This window comes from Myotis nattereri, assembly GCF_964212035.1.
Source record: "Myotis nattereri genome assembly, chromosome: 11".
In the NCBI taxonomy this organism is placed as follows: domain Eukaryota; kingdom Metazoa; phylum Chordata; class Mammalia; order Chiroptera; family Vespertilionidae; genus Myotis; species Myotis nattereri.
In genome coordinates this window covers 8,482,832-8,510,335 of record NC_138086.1, presented here as the reverse complement: position 1 = coordinate 8,510,335, position 27,504 = coordinate 8,482,832, and the positions used below count along the sequence as shown (strand labels likewise).

Below are 27,504 nucleotides of genomic sequence, written 5' to 3'. Positions count from 1 at the left end.
AATTTATTTTGGGGATGCATGTTGGTACAATATCCACAAATTAATAAACATGATGCACACATTAAAAAATAAGTACATGATCATATCAATAGATGCAGAAAAAGCATTTTATAAGATCCAGCATACATTTATGATGAAAACTCTCAGCAAAGTGGGAAAAAAGGGGGCCTACCTCAACTAATCAAGGTCATACATGACAAACCCACAGCCAACATCATACTCAATGGGCAAAATATAAAAGTGTTTGCCTTAATATTAAAAATAAGAGAGGGATGTCTACTTTCACCACTTTTATTTAAAACAGTACTGGATTTCCTAGAAACAGTAATCAGATAAGAAGAAGAAATAAAAGGCATCCAAACTTGAACGGAGGAAGTGAAGCTGTCACTATTTGCAGATGACATGATACTGTATATAGAGAATCCAAAAAAATTCCACCAAATACCTATCAGAACTGACAAATGAATTCAGTAATGTAACAACAGCATACAAAATAAATATCCAAAAATCAGTTGCATTTTTACACATCAATAATAAACTTTCAGAAAGGGAAACTAAGAAAACAATCCCATTTATAATTGCATAAAAACAAAACAAATATAAAAGAAAGCCTAGTGTCTGGCCTGTGTTGCTCAGTGGTTGAGCATCAACCTATGAACTAGGATGTTATGGTTTGATTCACAGTAGGCCACATGACCAGGTTGCGGCCTCGATCCCTAGCAGGGGACATGCAGGAGGCAGCCCATGGATCGATGATTCTCTTTCATCATTGATGTTCCCATATCTATTTCTCTCTCCCTTCTTCTCTCTGAAATAAATTTGGAAAAACATATTTTTAAAAATACCTGGGGCACTCTTTCTCCTGGGAGCATACCCATGTCTTTCCTCTTCCCCTCCTCCTCCCCCTCCCGGCCCCAGGCACATTAATTATATTTTTAAAAATACCAGGAATAAATTTAACTGAGGATGTAAAAGACCTGTACTTGGAAAATTAGACACTGAAGAAAGAAACTGAAAATACAAATAAGTGGAAGCATATACCGTGCTCATGGATAGGAAGTATCAACTTCATTAAAATGTTCTTGCTATGTAAAGCAATCTATAGATTCAGCACAATTCCTATCAAGATACCAATGGTGTATTTTATAGAACTAGAACAAATATAAGGTATTTTAAAAATGTATATGGGACCACATAAACCCCCAAATAGCAATAGGCATCTTGAGAAAGAACAGCAAAGTTGGAGGAAATATGCTGCCTAATATCAAACTATATGACAAGGCCAGAGTAATCAAAACAGCATGGTATATAAAAACTGGCTTATAGACCAATGGAACAAAATAGAGAGCCTCAAAAATAAACCCATGTCTTCAAGGTAAATTAATATTTGAAAAAGGAGACAAGAAGATACAATGGGGTAAAAAGTTTATTCAATAAATGGTGTTGGAAAAATTGGACATATAATGTGCTAAAAAAAAAAAGAAAAGAAATCAGACCAATTCTTTACACCAATCCTAAGAATAAACTCAAAATGGATTGAAGACATAATGTATGACTCAAAACCATAAAAACCCTATTAAAAACATAGGTAGTAAAATTTCAGACATTTCTCATAGTAATATTTTTTCTGACATATCTCCTCAGGCAAAGAAAATAAAGGAAAACAATAAACAAATTTTGTTGTCTTTTTGTTGTGTTTTAGTACATCAAACTAAATGTTTTTGCACAACAAAGGAAACCATCAACAGCATTTAAAGGTGAACCACTGAATCCAGGAAAACACATTCACCAATGACCCAACTGATAAGGGGTTAATTTCTAAAATTTATAAAGAATTTATACAAGTCAACACCCAAAATGTAAAAAATCCATTAAAAAATGGGCAAAGGATCTGAATAGATACTTCTCCAAACAGGAACACAGATGGCCAAGATATATGAAATGATGCTCACATCACTAATCATCAGAGAAATGAAAATTAAAACCACAATGAAATATAAACTCACACCTGTCAGAATGGCTATTATCAATAAATCAACAAACAACAAGTTTTGGAGAGGATGTGAAGAGAAGAAAACCCTCCTGTGCTGTTGGTGGGAACGGAGACTGGTGCAGCCACTGTGGAAAACAGTGTGGAGTTTCCTGAGAAAATTAAAAATGGAGCTGCATTTTGACCCAGTGATTCTACTTGTGGGAATATACTCAAAGAATCAAAACATTGATTCAGCAGAATATATGCACCCTATGTTCCCTGCAGTGTTATTTAGCAGAGGTTTGGAAGCAGCCCGAGTATCCATCATTAGAGGAGTGGATAAAAAAGTGGAATACTATTCAGCCATATAAAAGGAAATCTTACCCTTTGCAACAGCATGAATGGACCTGGAGAGTATTATGCTAATTGAAATAAGCCAGCCAGAGAAAGAAAAAGGCCACATTTTTCACTGATATGTGGAATCTAGTGAACAAAACAAACAAACAAAATCATAGATACAGAAAACAGATTGACAGCTGTCAGACAAAAGGAGGGTTGAGGAGCTGGATGAAAAAACTGAAGGGATTAAGCAAAATAAATAAATAAAACACAACAACTCATAGATACAGACAATAGTATGGTGATTACAAGAGGAAAGGTGGTGGGTATAGTAAGTAAAAGAGGAATAAGTGGTGACAAAAAGGACCTTGGCTTCGGATGGTGAAAAAAATACAATATACAGATGATGTATTATAAAATTGTACACTTGAAGTCTATATAATTTTATTAACCAGTTTTACCCCAATAAGTTCAATAAAAATTAAAGAAAAACTAATAAATAGAAAGAAATCTCACAATTCCAATTAAAATGCCAATAAGATAGTTTCTCAGGAAAAAATAAGCTTACACTATGCCCACACTGTCCCATACTGACCATCTCTACCCACCTGTGGCTACTTTAACATACACATTAAATCAATTATGGAATGCAGTGATTTAATGGCATTAGTCAGGTATCAAGTGCTTAATAACCATATGTTGCTATTGGTTACCATGTTGGACAATGTAGATATGAACATTTCCATTGTAACCATAAGTTCTATTGGATATAGAGACCTAGCTGTATTTATTATAAGGATGAAAAATTAATGCCTTATATAGTAGCTTGTAGTTATGCTTTACTATGCATCAGACAGTGTAATAAGCACTTCACATATATGATTGCATTCAGTCCTCACAAAGATCTTTTGAGACAGATACTATTACCTTTCTCTTTTTTTTCCAGCTCTTTTTTTCTCTCTTTATTGATTAAGGTATTATATATGCGTCCTTATCCCCCCCATAGCCCCCCCCCCATTTATGCCCTCACTCCCCTGGTGTCTGTGCCCATTGGTTAGGCTTATATGTATGGATACAGTCCTTTAGTTGATCTCTCCCCCTTACCCCCACCCTCTCCTACCTTCCCTTTGAGGTTTAATGGTCTGATCGATGCTTCTCTGTCTCTGGATCTGTTTTTGTTCATCAGTTTACTATTACCTTTCTATTTAACAGATGACAAAATAGATTAAGATACACAAATAACTTGCTTTAGATCACACTGTAGCAGAGATAAGATTGAGCCTCAGGCCCCGGACAGGTAGCTCAGTTGGTTAGTGTGTCATCCCATGCACCAAAAGGTTACAGGTTCAATTCCAGGTCAGGGCACATACTTAGGTTGTGGGTTCAATCCTCTGTCAGGGAGCATATAGGAGGCAACAGACCCATGTTTCTCTCTCAGATAGATGGTTCTCTCTCTCTCTCTCTCTCTCTCTCTCTCTCTCTCTCTCTCTCTCTCTCTCTCTCCCCCTTCCTCTTTCTCTCAAACAAACAAACAAACAAAAAAACCCACAATCAATAAAAACATCCTTGGGCGAGGACTAAAAAAAAAAAAAATGATTGAACCCCAGGACTTTTGGACTCCGAGGCAGAAGAATGAGGAAGAATAATCTTTTAAAAGTGATAATATCCAGGTAGTTTAAAGATGAATTACTTGACTTTTTCTTAGATAATCAGAATACTGTGAAATACACCAGTAATATGACTGGAGAAGGCTGCATGGACAAAATTGATATTTGTGAAAATAAAATATCTATGCAATAGTAAGTACCAATGTGAAATGTTTTAAGTTACAAAGTGCAAAAAGTTCAGTAATCATAGCAACTTTAACTCTCCCACCTTACTTTGTGAGCTCCTTTCAGGTGGGAAACTTAAGTTACTGTTGCCATAGAAAACACCACAATACTACTGCTTGATAAGCTCAAAGACAATTATAAACATTACTTCATTAATAGTCCTTTTTATTTAAAGTGCATCAAAATTTACCTAATGACATTCAAAAATTGCAGATCAAACAAAAGAAAATTGCACTGCTCTCTAACAGATTCACATCTTTCACTATTTAAAAAGAAAAAGAAAGAGAGAGAGACAGTAATCTTATACAGACATGCACCTTCTTATTTTTTTTGTACCAAACTGAAAACCATCTCCTATTGTTTTATTGTCAAAAATATGCAGCTCTTCTTCCACCCACTCTTAAATTTCTTTCTTTATGTGTTCAGTTAATTGCCTGGGGATGTCTTTTACCACTTACCTGTGCAGCTTTCACCACTCATATTCACTGGTATAAATCTGGTTCTTTTTTAAAAGGATATATGACTTCATTTAAATCAGGAAGAATAAAACTAACATCTGAAGGGTTTGTTTTTTTTTGGTGTTTAATTAAAAGTTAAAAAACTGAAAAGTGTAAAATCTTTAGCTTTTCATAGTGATTTTTATTCTTAGGCTATTAAAGATAAAGCTAATATTTATTTCAATGTTCTAAAAACATCAAACACTAGGCTAGGAAAATGAGATTGGTAAACTAGTGTGTTCAGCACAGTATTTTGTTAGAGTCATCAAGGAATATTTTGCAACTTCTTCGATGATTTTATAAATTATGTATTATTTATTGGCTTCAAAATAAATTCCCTCCAATAACGTACTAGGATTTTTCACTCAAGAATGTAGGCAAATCCTTTTGAATTTCTTTATATTTTTCATTTGGTGGGCTTGACTATATTGAAAGCTAACATCATGTCTGTCACATTCTATTGGTCACAAAGGCCTTCCCTTATTCAAGAGAATGAAGAATCAGGCTTTTCATGAGAGAGGCTGCATGTCACATTGTAAAACGACATGCATTCAAGGATGGGACATTTTTGTGGCCATGTTTTGTCACCTACCACAGATGGAAATCTATTTTTTGAGATGAGTTATGTTCAGACTTCTTATAAGTTTGTTGATGTAAGATTATCATTGGGAAAACCTATCATTAAGAAGGTCATCATTTTGTAATTCTGTATTGTAAGCTTTTATTTTTCCCCTCCATGTCAGGTTTGCAGCTGTTTTTATTTCTTTGCCCCCATTTCTTCCTTATTAATCCTCATATTTCAACATACACACATCTAATTTGCTTCTCTTGTTAAAACTTGTCTTATGGCTGAGAAACCATATATTACAAAAGTTGTTTATCATATACTCTCTAAATAAGGCTAAATTAAGAAGTTAGTAGTTACCTATTATACTCAAACATCTTTCTTTGATCACTATTATGTTCTGGCTAAATATTTCAGTCCTAGTCAAGGAATCACTTTATATGGAAGATAATATTATGAAGATTTTTAATAGATTTTTCTTTACCTCAGAAATGGAATTTAAAACATTAGTTCAATTAACATAACTGGCCCAAAGCAGAATGTTTTAATGGCATGTTTCAATATAAACAGCTTTAATCTATCTTGAAATAAATATTTGTTTTGTAACACAGTTTGTCTGAAATATTTGCTTCTTAACCATCTTTTAGTTTTGAGTTCTGTTGCTATTCATCAATAAATTCTTAATCTCATCTGTATTCTTCCAGTTATTTGACTTCTGTTCATTGGTTAATATTGTCATCAAAATGTAATAAGGCGATTGAAGAGCCTCAGATACTACTATAGAATAAGTTTATTCCTTTCATGAAAGATGCACCTGTATTTTACCTTGTAAGATAATAAATTCAGGAAAACCCAACTGGGACCTTGAACATCTCTTCTACAATATATGAATTTTATATTAAGTAAGACTATAATATTCTCCTCTTCAAGTGGAAGCCACATTCCCACAGGAAATGAGATACTAAACTATTAATAGTTTACCCAGGTTTTCTCTGCCTGGTATGAAACCTCAAACTCCACTACAGTCTAAGCACTGTAAAACATTACCATTTATGTTCATATAAATGAAACTCTCTGGATGTTCTTCAGCTAATCTACTACTCAGTGTTTCTGATGTTTTTATGACAGAAAACTTCTTCACGTTAAACCTGAGAAAAAGACAATGTCAAACAATTGAGAAGTAAAAAAATATTGTAATAAACCCTGATATAAGGTGTTTATAAAAAAAGGTGTTTAAGTTTTAAAATGTTATGGCAGCAAACTGAATAGTTGTTATAAGTAAAATTACTGACAATGGCTTTTTCTTTTTCAAATTTTAGTATGTGCATATTGTTAATGTATTGCTCTCTTGAGATGATTTCATTTTCTCATGCGGTTTTGGTATACTTGGGCCATAACAGCCTATACAACTTCTGTTTACCTATGCTCACCCTCTAAGAGATGTTTCTATAATACTGTTATTCTTAGTCATTAGATAATTGACATAGTTCATCAATCCCTGGCCTTCTGCTCTTGCTTTATATATGGACATTAGTCAACCATAAATAATCACCAAATACATTAAATTATACATATTAAGACACATAATTCTGTAGAAAATTCTGTTGTTTCTGCCTTGAAATTATAACTAGAATTCAACCTCTTGAATTATCATCAACTACTACCTCTACCACTACCATCTAGATCCAAGCCACATCTCTAATCTAGATTATTAAAATAGCTTCCTAAATAGTCTTTCTTCTTTTTCTCTTGCCTCATTGTCTATTTTCAACAACGCAGCCAATGTGATTGTTAGCATAGAAGTGAAATTATGTTTCAAAACCCTCTTCTTGAATTCCTACCATAGTTTTCATTTTAAGGAGTTATAAAAACAAAGTGCTTATATTAACTAGAAGTTCTCATAGGGTTTGGCACTTCTTTTTCTACCACTCTTTTTTCTCTTACTAACTGGGTTCTTGCCATGCTGTTCTTGTTTCAATGTACAAAGAATGCTCCTACCTAAAGGAAACTGCACTTGCTATTCCAACTCCCTAGAATACTTTTCCCCAAGGTCACTGTATCTGGTTGGCTCACTTCCCTCATGTCTCTGCTTTTATTAGAAAGATCTTCTTCGGTTACTCTGTATATAATGGTAAACGCCACTCTTCCCCAATCTACGCACCCGTTTTTCCCCCTGACCTACTTTGCTGTGTATTATAGACTGTGGTCGGCAAACTGCGGCTCATGAGACACATGTGGCTCTTTGGCCCATTGAGTTGGCTTTTCCACAAAATACCACGTGCGGACGAGCACGTACAGTGTGATTGAAACTTCATGGGCCATATGCAGAAGTAGGTTTTCGGCCTAGGAGAGTCTATTTTGAAGAAGTACTGTTGATATTTGGCTCTGTTGACTAATGAGCTTGCTGATCACTGTTATAGAACATTGCTATCTAACATTCTGCACATATACAGAGACTTTGTCTTGTACTGTTGTATCCCCAGTACAAAGAAGGGTGCCTGAAACAGGATAACAAATCAATAAATATTTTTAATGAAAAATAATTAAGTTTTACTCCATCTTATATATGCTATTTGACATGGGGGGGGGAATTAGCCCTTTTGGGTTCAGTTTGCTCAGTATAAATCAGAAATAATGAAGGAGAAGGAGAAGGAGAAGGAGAAGGAGAAGGAGAAGGAGATGGAGAAGAAGAAGAAGAAATAAAATAGTATCAGCCGTATTTAGCTGTTGTGAGGATGGTAACAGTTAATGTTTATAATATGCTTAGAACAGTGCCTGGCACAAAATAAGTGTTAACAGTAATTTTTGGCTATTACCTATAAAATAAAGGGTGATATGCAAATTGACCCTAACAGCAGAAAGACTGGGAATGACTGGTCACTATGAAACACACTGACCACCAGGGGGCAGACGTTCATTGCAGGAGCCGCTCCGTGGTGGTCAGTGCGCTCCCACAGAGGGAGCTCTGCTCAGCCACAAGACAGGCTGACAGCTACCAGCACAGCAATGGTGGTGGGAGCCTCTCCTGCCTCCTCAGCAGCGCTAAGGATGTCCGACTGCAGCTTAGGCCTGCTCCCCGCTGGCAAGTGGACATCCCCCAAGGGCTCCCAGAGCGATGTATGACTGCCACCTTAGGCCCGATCCCCTGAGGAGCACACCTAAGCCAGCAGGTGGACATCCCCTGAGGGGTCCCAGACTGCAAGGGGACACAGGCTGGGCTGAGGGACCCCCTACCCCGAGTGCACAAATTTTTGTGCACCGGGGCTCTACTAATTAATAAGTTTTTAAGTCTTTTTTTAATCTTTATTTTTGAGAGTATTACAGATGTCTCTCTCCTCCCCCTCCCCCTACTTCTCCCCTCCACTGGTCCTGCCCTGCCCTAGGCCTTCACCACCCTACTGTCTTGTGTGTCCACAGGTAATAAAAATAAGATCTTTGTTTAATCTCTTCTCCCTACCCCCTTCACTCTGAGAATCATCAGTCTGCTCTATGCTTCCATGCCTCTGACTCTATCTTATTCACCAGTTTATTCTGTTTTTTAGATTTCTTACTTGTTTATTTTGATTCTTAGATTCAATTGTTGATAGATATGTATTTATTGCCATTTTATTGTTCATATTTTTTTGTTCTTTTTCTTCTTTTTCCTCTTCTTAAAGAATTCCCTTAAACATTTCTTATAATACTGGTTTGGTGGTGATGAACTCCTTTAGCTTGTTCTTGCTTGTGAAGCTCTTTATCTGACATTCAATTCTAAATGATCCTTTGCTGGGTAGAGTAATCTTGGTTGTAGGTCCTTGCTGTTCATCACTTTGAATATTTCTTGCCATTCCTTTCTGGCCTGCATAGTTTCTGTTGAGAAATCAGCTGACAGTAATATGGGCACTGGACTTTCTTTAGTGGTGCTATGGTGCTCACTGAGTCTGTCCCTTGAGTGTGTTGCTTATGGATGTGTAGAGTTATAACTTGGAATGGTCTTAAGCTGTCCACCAGGTACACTGGCTCTTGTGCCTCCAGGGAGGTGCAAAGTCAGCCCCTGCTTGGGGCCACTTGGCAGGAGCTACAGAGATATCTGCAGCTTCCTCCTATTTGTATTGGGTTTGGAAGTGCCCAGGCAAGGCCCAACTGGGAAGCAAGGCAGGCCGGTGCTGGTGCAGAGTCTTGGGCCTTTTAATGCTGGGTTTGGGGCATGCTGACAGCAGCTGCAGCTTGTTTGAGACATTTTAGCAAAGTCTGAAGCCTGAGCCTGGACAGGCTATTCGTATGGAAAAGCTGTTGCCAATAGCTTGGGTGAGGCTGCAAATTGGATGGGGCAGGGCTTCAGGGAATTACCAGGGCAGAGAAAACAGTGTGTTTCAGATTGATGGGGATTCAGATATGGTTGCCAGTCAGCCCTGCAACAGGGGAGGTCTCAGCACAGGAACAATGACCCCTGAGAACACCTCCTTCTGGTAGAATGCCACCTCCAAGTTCCTGTCCTGATGCCAGATAATTTAGTTCCCCCCTGTATGTGTCTGGGTCTCTCAACGCCTCCTGATGCTGGACCTCAGAAGAAGTGAGTCTGAGTAAGTTCATGCCTGGCCCTTTAATAGGTACAGCTGGGTCTCCAGCAGCCTCCACATTCCTCAGCCACAATCCCTGTTGTATTTTACAGCCTGAAATTACGGGGACTTCTCTTCCCAGCTCTGGGACCCTGGGTGGGGGGTCTGGTGTGGGGCTCGGACGCCTTGCTCCTTAAGGCGGCCTCCACAGGGACAATCTCCCTCTGGATTAAAAAAAATGCCCAAAGTGGGCTCTGGACCAGCCCATTCTGTGCCTCCACCCCTCCTACCAGTCTCAATGTGCTTTCTTCTTTACTTCTCTAGTTGTAGGACTTCCATTCAGCCAACTTTCAGGTGGTTCTGAATGATGGTTGTTCTGTATGTTAGTTGTAATTTTGATGTGGTTGTGGGAGGCGAGGAGTACCAGCGTTTACCTACCTGCCATCTTCAGAAAGCTCACCTATTAAGTCTTTATATAACTTCAGTCTTTACTGGGGACAAGACTCAAACTGAAAAATAAGAGGACTTGATAGTTTCCTTTTTCTTCTCTTCAGCCTTTTATTTTTGTGGGTATTTATTTTTTTATTTTTAGATAGATCAGTTATTTAATTAGGTCCTTTGTGAAAAATTTAGAACACCAGTTTGTAAGGATAGAGCCCATTTGTGAAAGCAAACACAGAGTGGAGCTAGCCCTGGAGCTGAGGAATTGCATTGACTTCTGGCAGAATTAGTGAGTTCATGGCTTTTTGATCCACAATGTGTTGCTCTGTAATCTTGTATTTCTCTTTCTCTATGGGAAAGGGCTCACCCTCCTGGTGTCGGGGCTTGCACAGCTGCTCCTTGGCGTAAGCATCAGCCTTCACTGATGTTTGGGGATTCTCACACACTAATATAAATTCTGGTGGCGGTGGCAATGATACATTTTTGGTGTGTTCTATGCGGAGGAACACAATTAATGGAAAGAGGTCCAGGCACAAGTAGCAGGCCACTGCTCAGCTGTTTCAGGAAAACCACCCTCTTGCCTCCGTGGCACCCAGTGAGGATGATCAGAATGGTCCCGGGAGTGATGCTGGCCTGCAGTTTTCTCACATGCTGACTGAAGGATATCTTGCCATGGCTCAATAACTTTCAAGGCACATCTTCAGCAGGATAATATCTAGGCATTCGGTGAAATTGGGTACCACCATGCTTGTCGCCACCTACTGGTTTAGGGACAGCAGCAAGAACTTTCTCCTGTTTCTTTCAAATCCTGGATTTAGATGCTGAATACTTCCTCTTTTACATGGCCTCTTGGGAATACATAGCCCACCAGGAATACCTACCAATTCCTTTGACTAGGACAGGGTTTTGGCTGCAGTGGAGTTTCCCCTTCTTAGGTGTCTTGGCCCTGAGGTTACCCTTCTTAACCTTGCCACCAGCATCAACCTTCTTGGTTTCAGGTTTTTTCTCCTTAGTATCCAGCTTCTCCGTCCTCCTCCTCTCCCCCCTGCCATTTCGCAAGATGGGAAAGAGAAATAAGGTCCTTGTGGATATTTATTATAAAAACCCAGTTTTGACCAATAATAAGCAAAAACTGGAGTGTTTTAAATTAAATGACAATGTTTTCCAGGCACAAAGAAACTATAATCTGAATGACCATACATTGACTTTTTTCCAGTTTTTATTTTTATCAAAGAACTTCCAAAAATTTTAAGAGAGACTTAATTCATTCTTTTACCCCTTCTATTTATTATGGTATCTCTTACTTACTTGTCATTATGCAATGATTACAAAGCCACAATACCCTCATATCCTCAAAGAACTTCTAGCATAGGAGTGGACTGTAAACATACAAAACAAGTAAACCATCGATTATGACGGGTATTATGTTGGAATCATGCCCAGCAGACACAAGACGACCATTTGTTCTGGGACTCCTGAAAAATCCATCAAGCAGGAGGCAGGATAGCAGTGAGAAGGTACTGCTTAAGTAGAAATGGTGATTCACTTAGGCAGTCACAAAAGGACTACAGGGGGGAGGGAGACATACAAGGAATCTTATGAAAATAGAAAAGAGGCAGAGGAAGATAAGGAGATTTGGAGTAAAAAATAATGGATCCACATACTTTTATCAGGTTGAATTTTACACGTCTGTGAGATAATCAAGGTCTGTGAGACATGCGTATATAGATAATGAGATATTCAGGTGGAGAGCTTTAGAAAAAAAATGTTGGGTTGTAAATATAGATGCAAGTTTCTGGAATATAATCATAGGTAAAATTGGTACATTGAGAACAAAATAATTAGATAGTCTATATGGAAGAGAGGGTTGAAAACTCTCTCTCCAACCATTTTGAGCAAAGGTGTAGCTATAGAATTCTGACAATTTATTATGAGATGACTTTATAATCCATGGTGTTGAAGAATGAAAAGTAGTTGTCGCTAAATGACTTATTTCACTAAGCATAATACTGTCTAGGTCATCCATGCTGTTGCAAATGGCAAGATTTAATTCTTTTTTATGGATGAGTAATATACCATTGTATATATGTACCACAGTTTTGTGTGTGTGTGTGTGTTTTTTTTTTTTTGTTTTATCCCCTCATCTATAGATGGGCACTGGGTTGCTTCCATAAGGTCTAAGGACTGTTTGAAAGCGTAAAGGGATTAAGAAGTATAAATTGGTAGTTACAAAGTACTCATGGGAATGTAAAGTAAGCACAGGGAACATGGCCAATAATACTGCAATAACTATTTATGGTGCCAGGTGGATACTGGAAATATTGGGGATCAGAGGTAATACTTTATAAGGTAAATGATTGTCAAACCACTATCATACATATTCATTTTAAGTATATATTTAATTTATTCAAGAAATATTTATAGAACTCAATAAATATTTCTTAAATACATTAATGACTTAAGAAGTCTTTAAACATTAGTTTCTTTAGACATAAAATGGACCCAATAACCCATAAGAACCTAAATTCTATAAGTTTTCAATAACTAATATATAACATATATAAAGCCCTCTAAAGTATCTGGACAACAAGTTAATAAATATTGCTTCTCATACATTATGTTTTCTTGATTTTTCTTAATGGTTCAAAGATTACACCTCAAGAAGAGTCTAAGTGTGATTTTTTAAATAGAGAAATACATCATTAAATGGAATAAGCCCAAGACTTCAAGTTTAATAAAGATGAGGCTTTCATTTTGTTCACTATTTATCCCTAGCACAGAGGCTTAGTCCTATAAATATTTGTTAAATAAGTTGATTAAAATATGCTTTGAAGAAAATTCTCATTTAAAGTGGTAATTTAGCCTGACTGGGAGCAAAAATATTATTTAACTTTAAAGTATACTTTGTTGTGTCTTCAATTAGTTTATTTATGATCTTCATACTTAATATATTCTGTATCATTTTATATGAGTAGAAGAGACTTTGGCTTCCAATACCTATTTCAGATCTACAATGGCACTGTACCTGTATAGATATGTTCAATAAATCTTTAAACCATCTTTATTTCTTCTTTTAATACCAGAGGGAAATCACACTTATATTATCTGGGAATAGCTCACACTTGTATTCTTGACTCATTCTTACAATTTCTTCAACAATACCCTTTAGCGCAGTTTTGTTTCAATGTATTTCAGAAAATGAAATACTTTGACAGGAAAAAATATAAACTTTAAGACATTAGACCTTTTCCTCACGTCCTTTTTAATAGAATGAATCTCATACACTTATAAAAGTTTTAAGTGTATAAATATTATGAACTTATGCATAATATGTAAGTCTTCTTATAAAGATGAAAACAAAAAAAATGATTCAGTTACTAAACTCGTGTGGCATCTTCTATTATAAATGATATGCATTTTTTATTTGTAAAATGCATTATTTTGAAAAAGCAGTGAGAAAACTAAAATGTCAAGTAAGTGAACCACAAATAAACAATAGTCCTATTTTTAAGTGTAAAAAAAAAAAAAAAAAGAGCTGTGATTAAACATTACTACCCCTGAATTTCTTTCATATAATGCTGCCTATTGGAAATGTTTAGTTGGTTATATAGATATCAACAGCTTCTTAAACTGTAAAAGTAACTCATGTTATTATGTGGAAGTACGTGAGGATTCAGATAATTAAAAGCAAACATCCACATATCTTATATATGCTAAATCAGCTGGCTCTTCCATGGAAAATTGGCTGTGTATTTTCTTAATTCACTTTCTATATTTCCCATTCTTATTAATATGTATACATATGTATATGTTCATTCGATTACTCTCCAAATATTTGAACATCAACTATGTTCAAGGCACAGTGGAATTCATTTTGAAGAGTAAAAGGAAAGCAGGGATGGCAATATCAATGTCCGATAATGTAGAAAAAAAAGCAAGAAAACTTAAACTGGACCAAGACGGTAAAAAAACATATATTCCATAAAAAAAATAATGATCATGAAATTTTACAAAATGAACAAAATGTATGTATAAAGAAAATGGTATCAGAAATATAAAGTAAAACTGACAGAAGCACAAGTGTTTGTGAATATTTCAATATGCCATTAGGTATCAGCACTTATACATCATATGTATAAAAATGAACAAAATAAGCCAGTCAGAAAAAGACAAATACCATATGATCTCACTTATATGTGGAATCTAATAAACATAATAAGCTGATGAAACTCATACAACTTAACAAAAGGAAGATAAACAACCCAATCAAAAAATGGGCAACGGACCTAAATAGATACTTTTCCAAAGAAGACAGAAGAAAGGCCAAAAGACATATGAAAACATGCTCAAAGTCACTAATCATCCAAGAGATGCAAATCAAAACGAACATGCGGTACCATCTCACACCTGTCAGAATAGCTATCATCAACAAATCAACAAACAACAAGTGCTGGTGAGGTTGTGGATGAAAAGGAACCCTCATGCACTGCTTGTGGGAATGCAGACTGGTGCAGCCACTGTGGAGAACAGTATGGAGTTTCCTCAAAATACTAAAAATGGAACTCCCATTTAACCCAGTGATCCTACTTCTAGGAATATATCCCAAAAAAACTAGAAAAACCAATTAGAAAGAATATATGCATGCCATAGCAGCACAATTCACCATAGCTAAGATTTAGAAACAGCCTAAGTGCCCATCAGTAGATGAGTGGATTAAAAAATTGTGGTACATCTACACAATGTAATACTATGCTGCCATAAAAAAGAAGGAGTTCTTACCATTTGCAACAACATGGATGGAACTGGAAAGCATTACGCTAAATGAAATAAGCCAGTCAGAGAAAGATAAATATCACATGATCCCACTCATTTGTGGAATAAAATGAACAACATAAACTGGTGAACAAAGACAGATCCAGAGACAGAGAAGCATTGATCAGACCGTCAAACCTCAGAGGGAAGGTAGGGGAGGGTGGGGGTAAGTGGGAGAGATCAATCAAAGGACTTATATGCAAGCATATAGGCCTAATCTATGGACACAGACAACAGGGGGGTGAGGGCATGAGTGGGGGGTGTGGGGGGTAATGTGGGGATAAGGACACATATGTAATAACTTAATTAATAAAGAAATTATTAAAAAAATAAGCTGATGAATGAAATAGAAAAGGAGGCATGTATATATTGAACAGACTGACAGCTGTTGGTCATATATATACCCATGCATAGGTGCAGGCAGTAGTGTGGGGATAGTCAGGGGGAAAGTAGGATGTGGAGTAGGCGGAGGTGGACAAAGGGAGGGAAGAATGGGGATGGGAAAAAACTTTGCTTGGGGTGATGGACTCACAGTACAGTGAGTAGATGTTTTATTGATTTGTGCACTTGAAACCTGTATAGTTTTGTGAAGCAATATTACCTCAATAAATTCAATTTTAAAACATTAACAAAAATATTTGATAAATAAAATGTGATTAAATTTTTATATATGTATCCTATCTAATAAAAGAGAAACATGGTAATTAGCCGTACATCTGCTACCCTTCCCATTGGCTAATCAGGGGGATACGCAAATTAACTGCTTTCAGCCAGCCGGGATCTCAGAGCTAGAGATGAAACAGTGTTTCGATTATAGAACCCAAAAAAACCCAGACACCTGCTTTCAGCAGGGGAGGCCTAATAGCTAGAGCCAAGCCTCAGAACTAAAGCTGGCCCAGAATTAAAAAAAAGAAAAAAAGGAGCGGTTGGGAGCTTTAGTCACCCGCCAGCATGAAAACAGCCCTCAGCCCCTCACCCAGACTGGCCAGGCACCCCAGTGGGGACCCCCACCCTGATCGCCCTGCAGCTCTGTGTGTGACAGGGTGCAGCGCCCCAACTCCCTGATCGGCCCTGCTCTGTGTATGACAGGGTGCAGCGCCCCAACCGCCCCCCACGGGCCCTGCTCTGTGTGTGATGGTGTTGAGCCATAACCTCCCCATTGGCCCTGCCCTGACTGTGACAGGGTGCGGCGCCCCAACCCCCTGATCCACCCTGATTTGTGTGTGACAGGGGGCAGTGCCCCTACTCCCCTATCGGCCCTACTCTGTGAGTGACAGAGGAGAGCTCCTCAACCCCCTGATCAGCCCTGCTCTGTAAGTGACAGGGTACGGAGCCCCAACCCCCTGATGGGCCCTGCTCTGTGAGTGACAGGGGGCAGCGCCCCAACCCTTGATTGGCCCTGCTCTGTGCATGACAGAGGGTGGCGCCGCAACCTCCCCATCGACCCTGCCTTGAGTATGATGGGGGCGGTGCCCCAACCCCCCAATTGGCCCTACCCTGAGCGTGACTGAGGGTGGCATCGCCACCTCCCGATCCGCCCTGCTCTGTGCATGACATTGGGCAGTGCTCCAACTCCCCAATCGGCCCTGCTCTGAGCCCGACCAGGGGCTGCACCTAGGGATTGGGCCTGCCCTCTGCCACCGGGAGCAGGCCTAAGCCAGCAGGTCATTATATCCCGAGGGGTCCCAGACTGCGAGAGGGCACAGGCCGGGCTGAGGGGACCCCCCACTCACCCCTGAGTGCACAAATTTTTGTGCACCAGGCCTCTAGTAAATATCTAAAATTTATACATATATAAAATCTGTATCAAAAGTCCTATATTTTACAAAAATGTGCTCATTGACTAGCATTCATTATTCTTTTACAATATCGAGTATGTCATAGGACACTATAAATTTTTCAAAAATTTTCAAAAAAGCCAATAAATTAATACATATTACTTTTCTTACATTCATAGACCGAATATGTATATACCATAAGAAGAATAAAAACCAAGAATGCTCAACTCAGTTAAATATTATAGATATTTTCTTAAATACATTTGGGAGTAAAAATGTAATACAGTTAATAATATTGTGATAGCTATGTATGAAGTCAGATGAGTACTAGACTTATCAGTGATCACTCCGTAAGTTATAAATGTTTAATCACTATGTTGTACACCTGAAACTAATATAATATTGTAAGTTAACTGTAATTTAAAAATTAGAAAACAATTAAATAAAAAAGAAAAAGGAAATCAGAACTGTCCAGCAAAGAGCAACCTAAGGAGACATGACAACTACATTTAATGTTTCTTGGCTGTGGCATCCAAAAAAGGGACATTAGGCAAAACTGAAAGAAAAAAACAATCAGTCAATAATAATAGATCAATATTAGTTTATTAATTGTGACAAATATACTATAGTTTTGCTACCTATACAAATAAAAGTCTAGGTGGTCCTCACACCCTCGCACGTGACATCGTCACAAGATGGACACCACAAGATGGCTGTGAGCACAGCAGAGGCGGGGCCTGGTGGCCACTCTGTGTAGTGAGGCCTGGGGGTCCCGTGGCTCTGTGCGGTGCAGAGGAGGCCAGTCCTGGTGTCTCGACTGCCTCGTGCTGAGGAGGCGGGTCACAGCAAGGGAGTGCAGTTGGGGGGGATCAGGCCAGCAGGGCAGGACAGTTAGAGAAGATCGGGCCTGCAGGGGAGCGCAACTGGTGGCTATCAGGCCGGCAGGGGAGAGCAGTCGGAGGTCATCAGGCCGGCAGCGGAGGGAAGTTGTGGGTGATCAAGCCTACAGGGGAGGGCAGTTGTGGGCAATCAGGCCTACAGGGGAGGTAGTTGTGGGTGTTCAGGCCTACAGGGGAGGGCAGTTGTGGGCGATCAGGCCTACAGGGGAGGCAGTTGTGGGTGTTCAGGCTGGCAGGGGAGGGCAGTTGGGAATGATCAGGCCAGCAGGGGAGCAGCTAGACATCAATCAGGCCGGCAGGAGAGTGGTTAGGGGGTGATCAGGCTGGCAGGCAGAAGTGGTTAGAAGCAATCAGGCAAGCAGGCAGGTGAGCAGTTAGGAGCCAGTGGTCCTGGATTATAAGAGGGATGTCCAAGGGGTCCCATATTGGAGAAGGGTGCAGGGGAGAAGGGTGCAGGCTGGACTGAGGCACACCCCCACACACACATGAATTTCATGCACCAGGCCTCTAGTATATTAATAATAGGAAAAACTTGGTCAATTTTTCTTCAAACTTAAAACAAAAGTTAAATGTAAAACAAAATCAGGTGAATTAGAACATAATGGAAACAAAATGTTGTGTATCAAACTTTCTAGAAACAGAAAACACCATTGCTGTATATAGAAAATGTTCTATAGACAAAGGAAGGATAGCACATGACCAAATTTGTTATATATAATAACCTAAATACTAAATCTGTCAATTATTCTACTCTCACCACCTCTTATAAAACAAGCACACACACAACATGCTCTTTAAAACCTGACCTATGTCACACTGCATCTGGCTCATTTACTCTGTTTGGCTCACAAAACAGTTACCTTGGTCTTCTTATAGTTGTCCAAACATCAGAAGAGCTTAATTTTTCCTCAGAAATTCTTTCACACACACAGATAAAGATTTCCAAGGAAAGAAGAAATGAATAATAGAGCAGAACATTATTTTTTGTAAGTCTTTAGCAACACAACCTGAAAGGGGAATTGAAATATTATTGCTACTTTTTGCAGTATAATTTTATGCTTATAAATCTTAAGATAATACACTGACAAAAATTTAGTAAAAAATAATAGTAAGGGGGACAACCAAGATGGTGGCATAGGTAAACACTTGAATTTGCTGCCACACACAACCACATTAAAACTACAATTAAAAGACAAAATGAATATCATCCAGAACCACGGGAAGGCTGGCTAAGTGGAAATTCTATAACTAGAAGGAAAAAGAAAAGTGCATTGAGCTGGTAGGAGGTGCAGAGGTGCGGAAGTGCAGAGGTATGGAGGCACGCGTGAAAGGGGCTGGCAGCTGGGTACCCTGTTGTCTTTTTCAGTCAGGAGAGCTCCCGACTGCTCTGAACTCCAGTTCCAGGTGAGAAACTGGGGACCGAGACCATTATGGAGAGAAACTGGACTGCCTGGCATCGGGCCGGAACATGAGGGTGGCTTTCTCGCAGAGGTGCTTGCAGTGGTCATTGTTCCTGCATGGGGCCATGGGACACAGAGACCCCAGGACCACTCTAAGGAAGAGCAGACTGGCAGCCATTGTGATTTGCTCCACCCTGATGATTCCCTGAGACCTCGCCCCACCCAATTTACAACCCCACCCAAGCTGTGGGCAGAGGCTTTTGCATATGAATGGCCTGGCCTTTCTCTGACTAAAAACCTGTAAAACTGCAACTGGGTCAGAGAACCCAAAGCTTCCAAAAGAAGGCCTAAGGCTTGTCAGCAACCTGCATTGCTTCACAGCTGCACCTCATTGGGGCACCTCCAAACCCCAAACAAAGAGGAGGAATCTGCAGATCTCTCTGTAGCTCCTGTGGGGTGGCCTCAGGCAGTGGCTGACTTTGCACCTCCTTGGAGATCCAAGAGCCAGTGTACCCAATGATTAGAGTGAGACCATCCAGATTACAACTCTTCACATCCATAAGAGACACACTCAGGGGGCAGACTCAGTGAGCACCAAAGCCCCACTGAAGCAAGTCCTGTCCAATAAGGGTGTATCCAGCACAGAAGTTCTCCCATTGTAGACACAACTGGTCCTCACAGTCAATTGGCCTGGAGGTCAATTCCTCCCAGTGATAACAACAGCAATCAAGGCTTAACTACAACAAGACTTTGCACAAAGCCCACAAAGGGGTGCACCAAGAGTGTCCACCTCAGGTAATTAGGGAGGCTGAGCCACTAGGCCCTAAAGGACACCCAGCATGCAAAGCCACTCTATCAACACAGGGAAGCAGCCAAATGTGGAGACAATGAAACAGGTCACAAATGACAGAAATGGAGGAAAGTAAACTACTGGATATAGAGTTCAAAACCACAGTTATAAGGTTACTCAAGAATCTTCTAGAAACCTCCAAAAAATATAGTGAGACCCTCAAGGATATGAAAAAGGAACAATTAGAATTTAAGCATACACTGACTGAAATAAAGAATAATATACAGAGATCCAACAGCAGACTAGAGGATCCCAAGAATCAAGTCAAAGATATGAAATATGAAGAAGCAAAAAAACACCCAACCGGAAAAGCAAAAGGAAAAAAGAATACAAAAATATGAAGATAGTGTAAGGAGCCTCTGGGACAACTTCAAGTGTACCAACATCCGAATTATAGGGGTGCCAGAAGAAGAGAGAGAGCAAGATACTGAAAACCTATTTGAAGAAAATAATGACAGAAAACTTCCCCTACCTGGTGAAAGAAATAGACTTACAAGTCCAGGATGCGCAGAGAACCCCAAACAAAAGGAATCCAAAGAGAACCACACCAAGACACATAATTAAAATGCCAAGGGAAAAAGACAAAGAGAGAATATTAAAAGCAGCAAGAGAAAAACAGTTAGTTACCTACAAGGGAGTACCCATACGACTGTCAGCTGATTTCTCAATAGAAACTATGCAGGCCAGAAGGGAATGGCAAGAAATATTCAAAGTGATGAATAGCAAGAACCTACAACCAAGATTACTTTACCCAGCAAAGCTATCATTCAGAATTGAAGGTCAGATAAAGAGTTTAACAGATAAGAAAAAGCTAAAGGAGTTCATCACTGCTAAACTAGTATTATATGAAATCTGAAGGGTATTCTTTAAGAAGAGAAAGAAGAAAAAAAGATAAAGATGAAAATTATGAACAACAAAGTGACAGCACATACATATCTATCAACAAGTGATTCTAAAAATCAAGTGAATAAAAAATCTGATGAACAAAATAAACTGGTGAATACAATAGAATCAGAGGCATAGAAAGGGAGTGGACTGACAATTCTCAGGGGGGGGGGGAGGGTTGTGGGGAGTGCAGGAAGAGACTGGACAAAAATCATACACCTATGGATGAGGACAGTGGGGGGTGGGTAAGGGCAGGAGTTGAGGTGGGAACCAGGTGGAGGGGAGCTATGGGGGGGGGGGAAGAGGAACAACTGTAATAATCTGAACAATAAAGATTTATTTAAAAAAAAACAATAGAAGACCAACAAACGGAAATAAAAAAGTAAGTAGTAAGATAAACATATGAAGTCCTATAGCTTTCCTGAGAACCAAGAATAATTGGTTCAAAAATGTAATGCAAAAACTTCTGTTCTCTATAAAGAATCTCCTCCCTCCATTAAAAAAAAAAAAAATCACTGCTACTCCATGCACTAGACAAAGCATAAAAGCAGCCTATAGGCACACAAAGATTTTATGTAGGTGCTAGATAGTCCTTTCCAGAAATCCTACCCGAGCCTCAAATTTGACAAGTCCAAGGTCAATTGCATTAGGCAACAAATTTCTACTTATAAGTAACAGAAACCAGCCTGAGCTAACTTAAGTACGAAGGAGTTAATTATAGGAATTCTGAGAAAGGAATGTAGTTACATCTCCGTGAGAGAGGAGAGTATGTTTCATCTCTTGGTGTCTGTTTGTATTTGTATATCTTTTTCATTCTTCTTTCTAGAGAGTAACTTTCTAGCAAAATCATTAGTCTACAAGGTAAGTAGATAAAAAGAGCTCTCAAATTCACATTTTAAGTGTCCCAGTCACAAAGACATTCACACTCTTGGTCGCAAACTTAAATTACGAGGTCTGACCACTAGTCAAATAAAAAATGGCTAAGTGGGTAGAATCAGATTACAAGCTGACTCAAGGTTCCACCTCTGTAAAAGTTCGTGGTGAGGGTGTGGGAGTGACAGGGACAAATTATGGAAGAGATTGTGAACTGAGCAGACATGGCAATTGGTATCTATACTAATAAAAGGGTAATATGCTAATTAGACCATATGTCTTCTGGACATCCTTCCAGACAAAGCCACAGCAGCTGTGAGGGCCAAGGACCGGTGGTGCAGGAGAGGCGGTGGCCCAGTGAGGTCCAGCACCACGGCCCCTTTCACAGAGGTTGTGGGAGAGCCCAGCACTGCCCAAGAGGCTGGGGCCATGGGAGAACCAGGGGCCACGCAAGAGGCCAGGGCAGCATAAGAGGGCGGGGTTGTGTGAGAAGGCGGGGCCATGCAAGAGGGCTGGGCTCTGGCCACTTTCGCAGAGTTGGCGCTGGAGATTCCTCCGCACAGGCCAGTCCAGCACCACGGTCCCTTCTGCAGAGACAGTGGGAGAGGGGGCTGCACAATCCCAGTTCCAGCGCTGCCCCTTCTGCAGAGGCAGCCACAGAGGTGCGGCTCAGGCTGGTCCCGGTGCCACGCCTCTGCAGAGTCTAGGCAGGGTGCGACCTGCTGTGCCTCAACCTCCCACAGTCCCTCCCCCAGCCGCTGGGGGGGGGGGGGGGAGACCAGAGCTAAGAAGCAAGGGCCGAGGGCCAGTAGTGGCAGCAGCAGCGGAGGAATGGGGGCAGCGCCTTCCCCTGATTGCCTGGTCACCTCCCGCAGAGGGAGTGGGGATTGGGCCTAAGCTGTCAGTAGGACATCCCCTGAGTGCTCCTGGACTGTGAGAGGGGGCAGGCTGGGCTGAGGGACCCCCTCCCCCCATGCACAAATTTTCATGCACCGGTCCTCTAGTATGTTATATAATCCCAAACTAAATGTTTGTATCCCAAATGAAACTACGCATCCCAAACTAAATGTTTGCACTCTGTGCCCTAATTTTAATAATGAAACTTTTTCTTCCTGGTAACTTAAGTTTAAACATCTTTCATATCATAAAAGTCATCTTTCAAATGTTTTTCATCTATATATAGACCATATTATTCAAGTTACCCCCTTTCACACCATTCCCACTACCGTAATTCCACTTTATCCCCACTGTGTCTTCATCTAAATTGCTCTAGTAGTCTTAAAACAGGTCCTCCTGCCTCCAAACTTTTTCTACTCTGTGGTTGGAGCTTAATGGGTCAGGGAGAGGCTAAAAGATAATTCTGGAGAGGCAGACAAGAGCCAATTTATCTAGGGCTCCGTGTAAATTGGAATAAAGAAGTTGTGTATTATATTAAACACAATGGGAGACCAGAATATTTCAGGCTTGGGAGTGATTTTAGTTGGGAGGAAACATAGAATTAGGGAGAGCAGTAATGAGAATAATAGCGGCGGCTTCGACTGGGCTGATAGTAATGGAGATCATCTGATTATGCCATTCCCTACTTTAAGTCTTTTAATGGTTACCCATTGTCTACAGAATAAAATAAAAATGTTAACATGGCTTCAAATCTCCTTTTACAGTTTTATTTTCCATTATCTCACTAGGTACCCATCATTTTAATCACACCAGATTTCTCATAATCCTTGAGCTCACCACATATTTTCACAAATTTTTAGATGTGCATTCACAACGTTAACATCGCCTCAAATGCCTTTATCAACACTCTCTCTGCAACAGTCCTCCTCATATCAAGGCCGATCACCCACATCACGCCACCTGTGGAGTTTTCCATTAGTCTGTCAAACAGAATTAGTTTTTTAGCCCTCTGTAATCCTATAGCATTGTGCACATCTTAAGTTCAATATTTTTAACATAGTAATAATTAGCATAGTTAATATGTTACCTATATTGATTTTGTCTCCTTGAGGAGAAAAATTAGTAGTATTAGTCATTTAAAGCTTCAGTTGTACATGGTATACTTATAGTAGCTATTCGAATTTTTTTTTCTGAAAAAAGATGGAAATAGAAATATCCAATCTAAAAATACCTGAAATCTTTATATGATTAACAAAAAAAAGCATATGAATGTTACCAATACCTTTCAGGAGAATAATAACCAATAAGCATCTTAAATATTAAATTTAAAACAGACAAATTTAACAGTAAAAATAAAAAAAAATACTGAAGTGGTATTAACAGCAATATAAATATTCATGTAACATATCCAGCTAGAAAGTCCTGACCATCAGATATCCAAGTAAATTTTTTTTAAAAAAAATCAACTTTGAAGAAAGTGGAAATGAATAAGGTTGAAGTAGTATAGTCATTGTTGCCTGAGAAGAGCTGTTTAAACTTAGAAAAACTATTTTTAAAGAAATATTTCTAGTAATATTTATAGCAAACTAGGTATAGATCTTAGAGCTCTTGTGGAAGCAATTTTCCTTTTAAATTTAACTATAATAATGATTAAACAGCAACCTTTCATATCATGGTGCAAACAACACTTAGGAAATAAAGATATGTTTTAAAGAAACAGACAAAAATATATAATAAAAATGCATTGACTTTATATTTTGAAGGACATAAATTCTTAAAAACAAGAAATTTCATAGTTTATATCCACATTTTATGAATTTATTATTCTTTGATCAAAGTCTGCACATACAAAATGCAAATATTTCAGGGTATTATAAGAAACAAATATTAAGTGAAAACAATAAAATATAGGGTGTCCCTTAAAAAATGTATACATATTTTGAATGATTATGAAATCAGTGTTTATTAATATATAGTTCATTTTCAAAATTTAAAAGACCCTACAGAAATGAATATTTTTTTGGTCAATGCTTGTTTTAAAACTAATGACCTTTCTGGTCCAGGAACTGCTGATACCACAAAGCAATGAAATCGCAAACATCAAGAATCATTTTGTTCAGTATTTGTGCACCTTCAATTTGTCAACTGTTTCCAGTTTTGTACTGTAAACTTTCTCTTTTATGTATCCTCATTAAAAAAAAAAAAGAAGAGACTAGTGGGATTTTAGGATAAATTTTGTTTGTTCAAAGTTTAGTCTGGTTTCCTCCATTATTTAAAATCAGTCAAACATGAAAAGAAGTGAAAATTAAGTGCGTTATCAGCCATTAAAGTGTGCACACATTTTTTTTTGGAAATAATAATATAAAATATAGCTGAATACTTTAGAAATTGAAGAAAGTTATTTGTAACAATCAGAGGATAAATATAAATGAGGAAGTAGAGATTTTCTTACCCCCTCTCCCGAAAAGTAAAAGAAAATTATTTTCAATACTATTATTTCCTTTATTTTGCATCTACAGAAGCAAGGAGACAATACATCTTTTAGAGTTTATTAAGATAATAAATAGTACAATTCCAACCTTGATCATATGAATATTTCATGAATGAGGTTTGAATATGGGGAAATATTAAATGCTGCATTTATCTTTATACTAGATCTTGCTTTGAAGGTGAACCATTGCTTTAAATTCTTGTCTATATTTGGCAAAACACACATAAAGTATATTTTGTTCTCCAAATCAGACATACCATATCTATACTAATAATCTATACTAATAAAAGGGTAATATGCTAATTAGGGTGGACGTCTTCCAGACATCCATCCAGACAAAGCCACAGCGGCTGCGAGGCCTGGGGCTCATGGCAGCCGTGGGCTCAGGAAGCCATGAGCCCTGACAGCTGCGAGGCTCAGGGCTCAGGCCTCACAGCTGCCATAGCCTTCCAGTCGCCTCCCACAGAGGGAGGCCAGACTATGGGGAGCGGGCCTAAGCCTTCAGTGGGCATCCCCTGAGGGCTCCCGGACTGTGAGAGGGGGCAGACCAGGCTGAGGGACCACCCTTCCCAGTGCACAAATTTTCGTGCACCAAGCCTCTAATATAGACAGAAAAAGTTCCACATGAACATCACAGAATATGTGTTTTAAATAAAATTTTAAATTAGTTCAGATTTTACAATTCCATGCAGAAGATTTGTTCCTTGTAGAAGATTCATGTAGAGATAATTTTTCCCTTTATTTTTTGGTTAATCCTCACCTGAGGATTTTTTTTTTCCCCCCAATGATCTTAGGCAGAGCAGAAGGGATCGGAGGGGAGGGGAGGGGAGGGGAGAGGAGGGGAGGGGAAGATAGAGAGAAAAAAACATTGACTCATGGATCACACAAGACCTTAACTGGGCAGGAAAACTGCAACTCAAGTACCTGCCTTTGTCTGGAAATCGAGCCCTCAACCCTTTGGTGTGTGGGCCAATGTTCTAACCACTGAGCAAGGCTGGCCAGGTGCCGGGAGCCGGTCCATGCTTGCTGTTTCAAGGGACCTGGCATATATGACATACTGTTCTTAATATGTTTGCTCACCTTCTTGGCACTATGTATTTTAACCAAGGTCGCCTCTGTGAGAAAGGTTGTTTCCCCAAGTAGGGATTTTCCCCTGAAGTTAGGGAGGGAATAAAATCCCTTAACTAAGTGCCAGGCGGATAATTAATCACTTTAACTACGAATAATCATGCTTAAGCTACATAATCTTTACTCCCTGGAATGGAGATAAGAAACGCCCTAACCTTTGTAATAGAGATTGATAGGATTGGAATCAACTGGTATAAATACAGTTGAAACAAGACAGAGAGGAGAGACAGAAAGAAGACAGAACCTACACGGAACCTACAGACAGAAGAACTTTGCTGGAAAGAACATGGCAAAAGATCCTGGACTGAACCTGACTACAGAAATTGGCAAGAGAACCTGACTAGAACCTGGTGACTGAATCTGGCTGGAGAACCTAGCAAGAGACCATGGACACAGAACCTGGCTGGAGATCCTAAACAGAACTTCGCTGGAGATCCAGACCAGAATTTGGCTGGAGATCCTGGCTAGGCTGCTGATCAACTGAACGCTGTCTCCGTGTCATTCCTTCTTCGCCGACTCCTTCTACACCTTTGGGAACCCCTGGACCCGCTGGGGTTGGACCCCGGCAGCCAGGGCCTTTTTTTTCCTTTTCCTTTTCTTTTTTTTTCTTTAACTTATGAAAGGAAAATACTCATGTAACTATGGTAACATATCTTTTAATTATTTTGTTTATGCTTTTCTTGGCTGAGTAAGCAATCCCCATGTTCCTGAAATTCTCTCCAGCGTTTTATGTTCACTGAAGTGGCAATGACAGATGAAGACAGAGTCTAAAAGCAGCTATCTTTCATACACATTTTAACCAAACCAAATACCCAATTTATTTTGCACATGCTTTTCCCTAAAACAGTGTGCTTCAGAACCAACAGCCACCACATCTAATACATAAATATTTCCTACCAAAGCAAGTGAAAATACCTACATACAGTGGGGCCTTGACTTACGAGTTTAATTCGTTCCATGACAGAGCTTGTAACTCAAATTACTCGTATGTCAAATCTTAAAGTGAACGAGTGAGACACGTGATGCCGGGCTGGTGTTGTGGCGTTCACTGTGACGTTCACTGCGCCAACTAGAGGTGGGGTATCTGAAGCTGGTTTGTAACCCTAATTTAGCTCTCAACTCAAAGCAAAAAATCAGCCGAGAGATGGCTCGTATCTCGAAAAGCTCATTAGTCGGGACACTCATAAGTCAAGGCCCCACTGTATGTATAAAATATATAAAAAGGGAAGAGAAGCTCACCACAGTTTTTGACATGAGACAAAACAATAATCACTTGCAGGGATTTTTACAAAGTACTAGCAATAAAA

The 27,504-nt window shown here is 39.2% G+C and overlaps 1 protein-coding gene and 1 pseudogene across 3 annotated transcripts in view; both read right to left on the bottom strand.

The window, feature by feature from the left end:
- The window catches only part of FOXP2 (forkhead box P2), a 689,501-nt gene that overhangs the window by 466,717 nt on the left and 195,280 nt on the right, over nt 1-27,504 (bottom strand). The window lies entirely within an intron of this gene.
- On the bottom strand, nt 10,373-10,907 carry LOC308527483 (large ribosomal subunit protein eL6-like; annotated as a pseudogene). The gene has a single exon. The product of its transcript is annotated as a large ribosomal subunit protein eL6-like (transcript).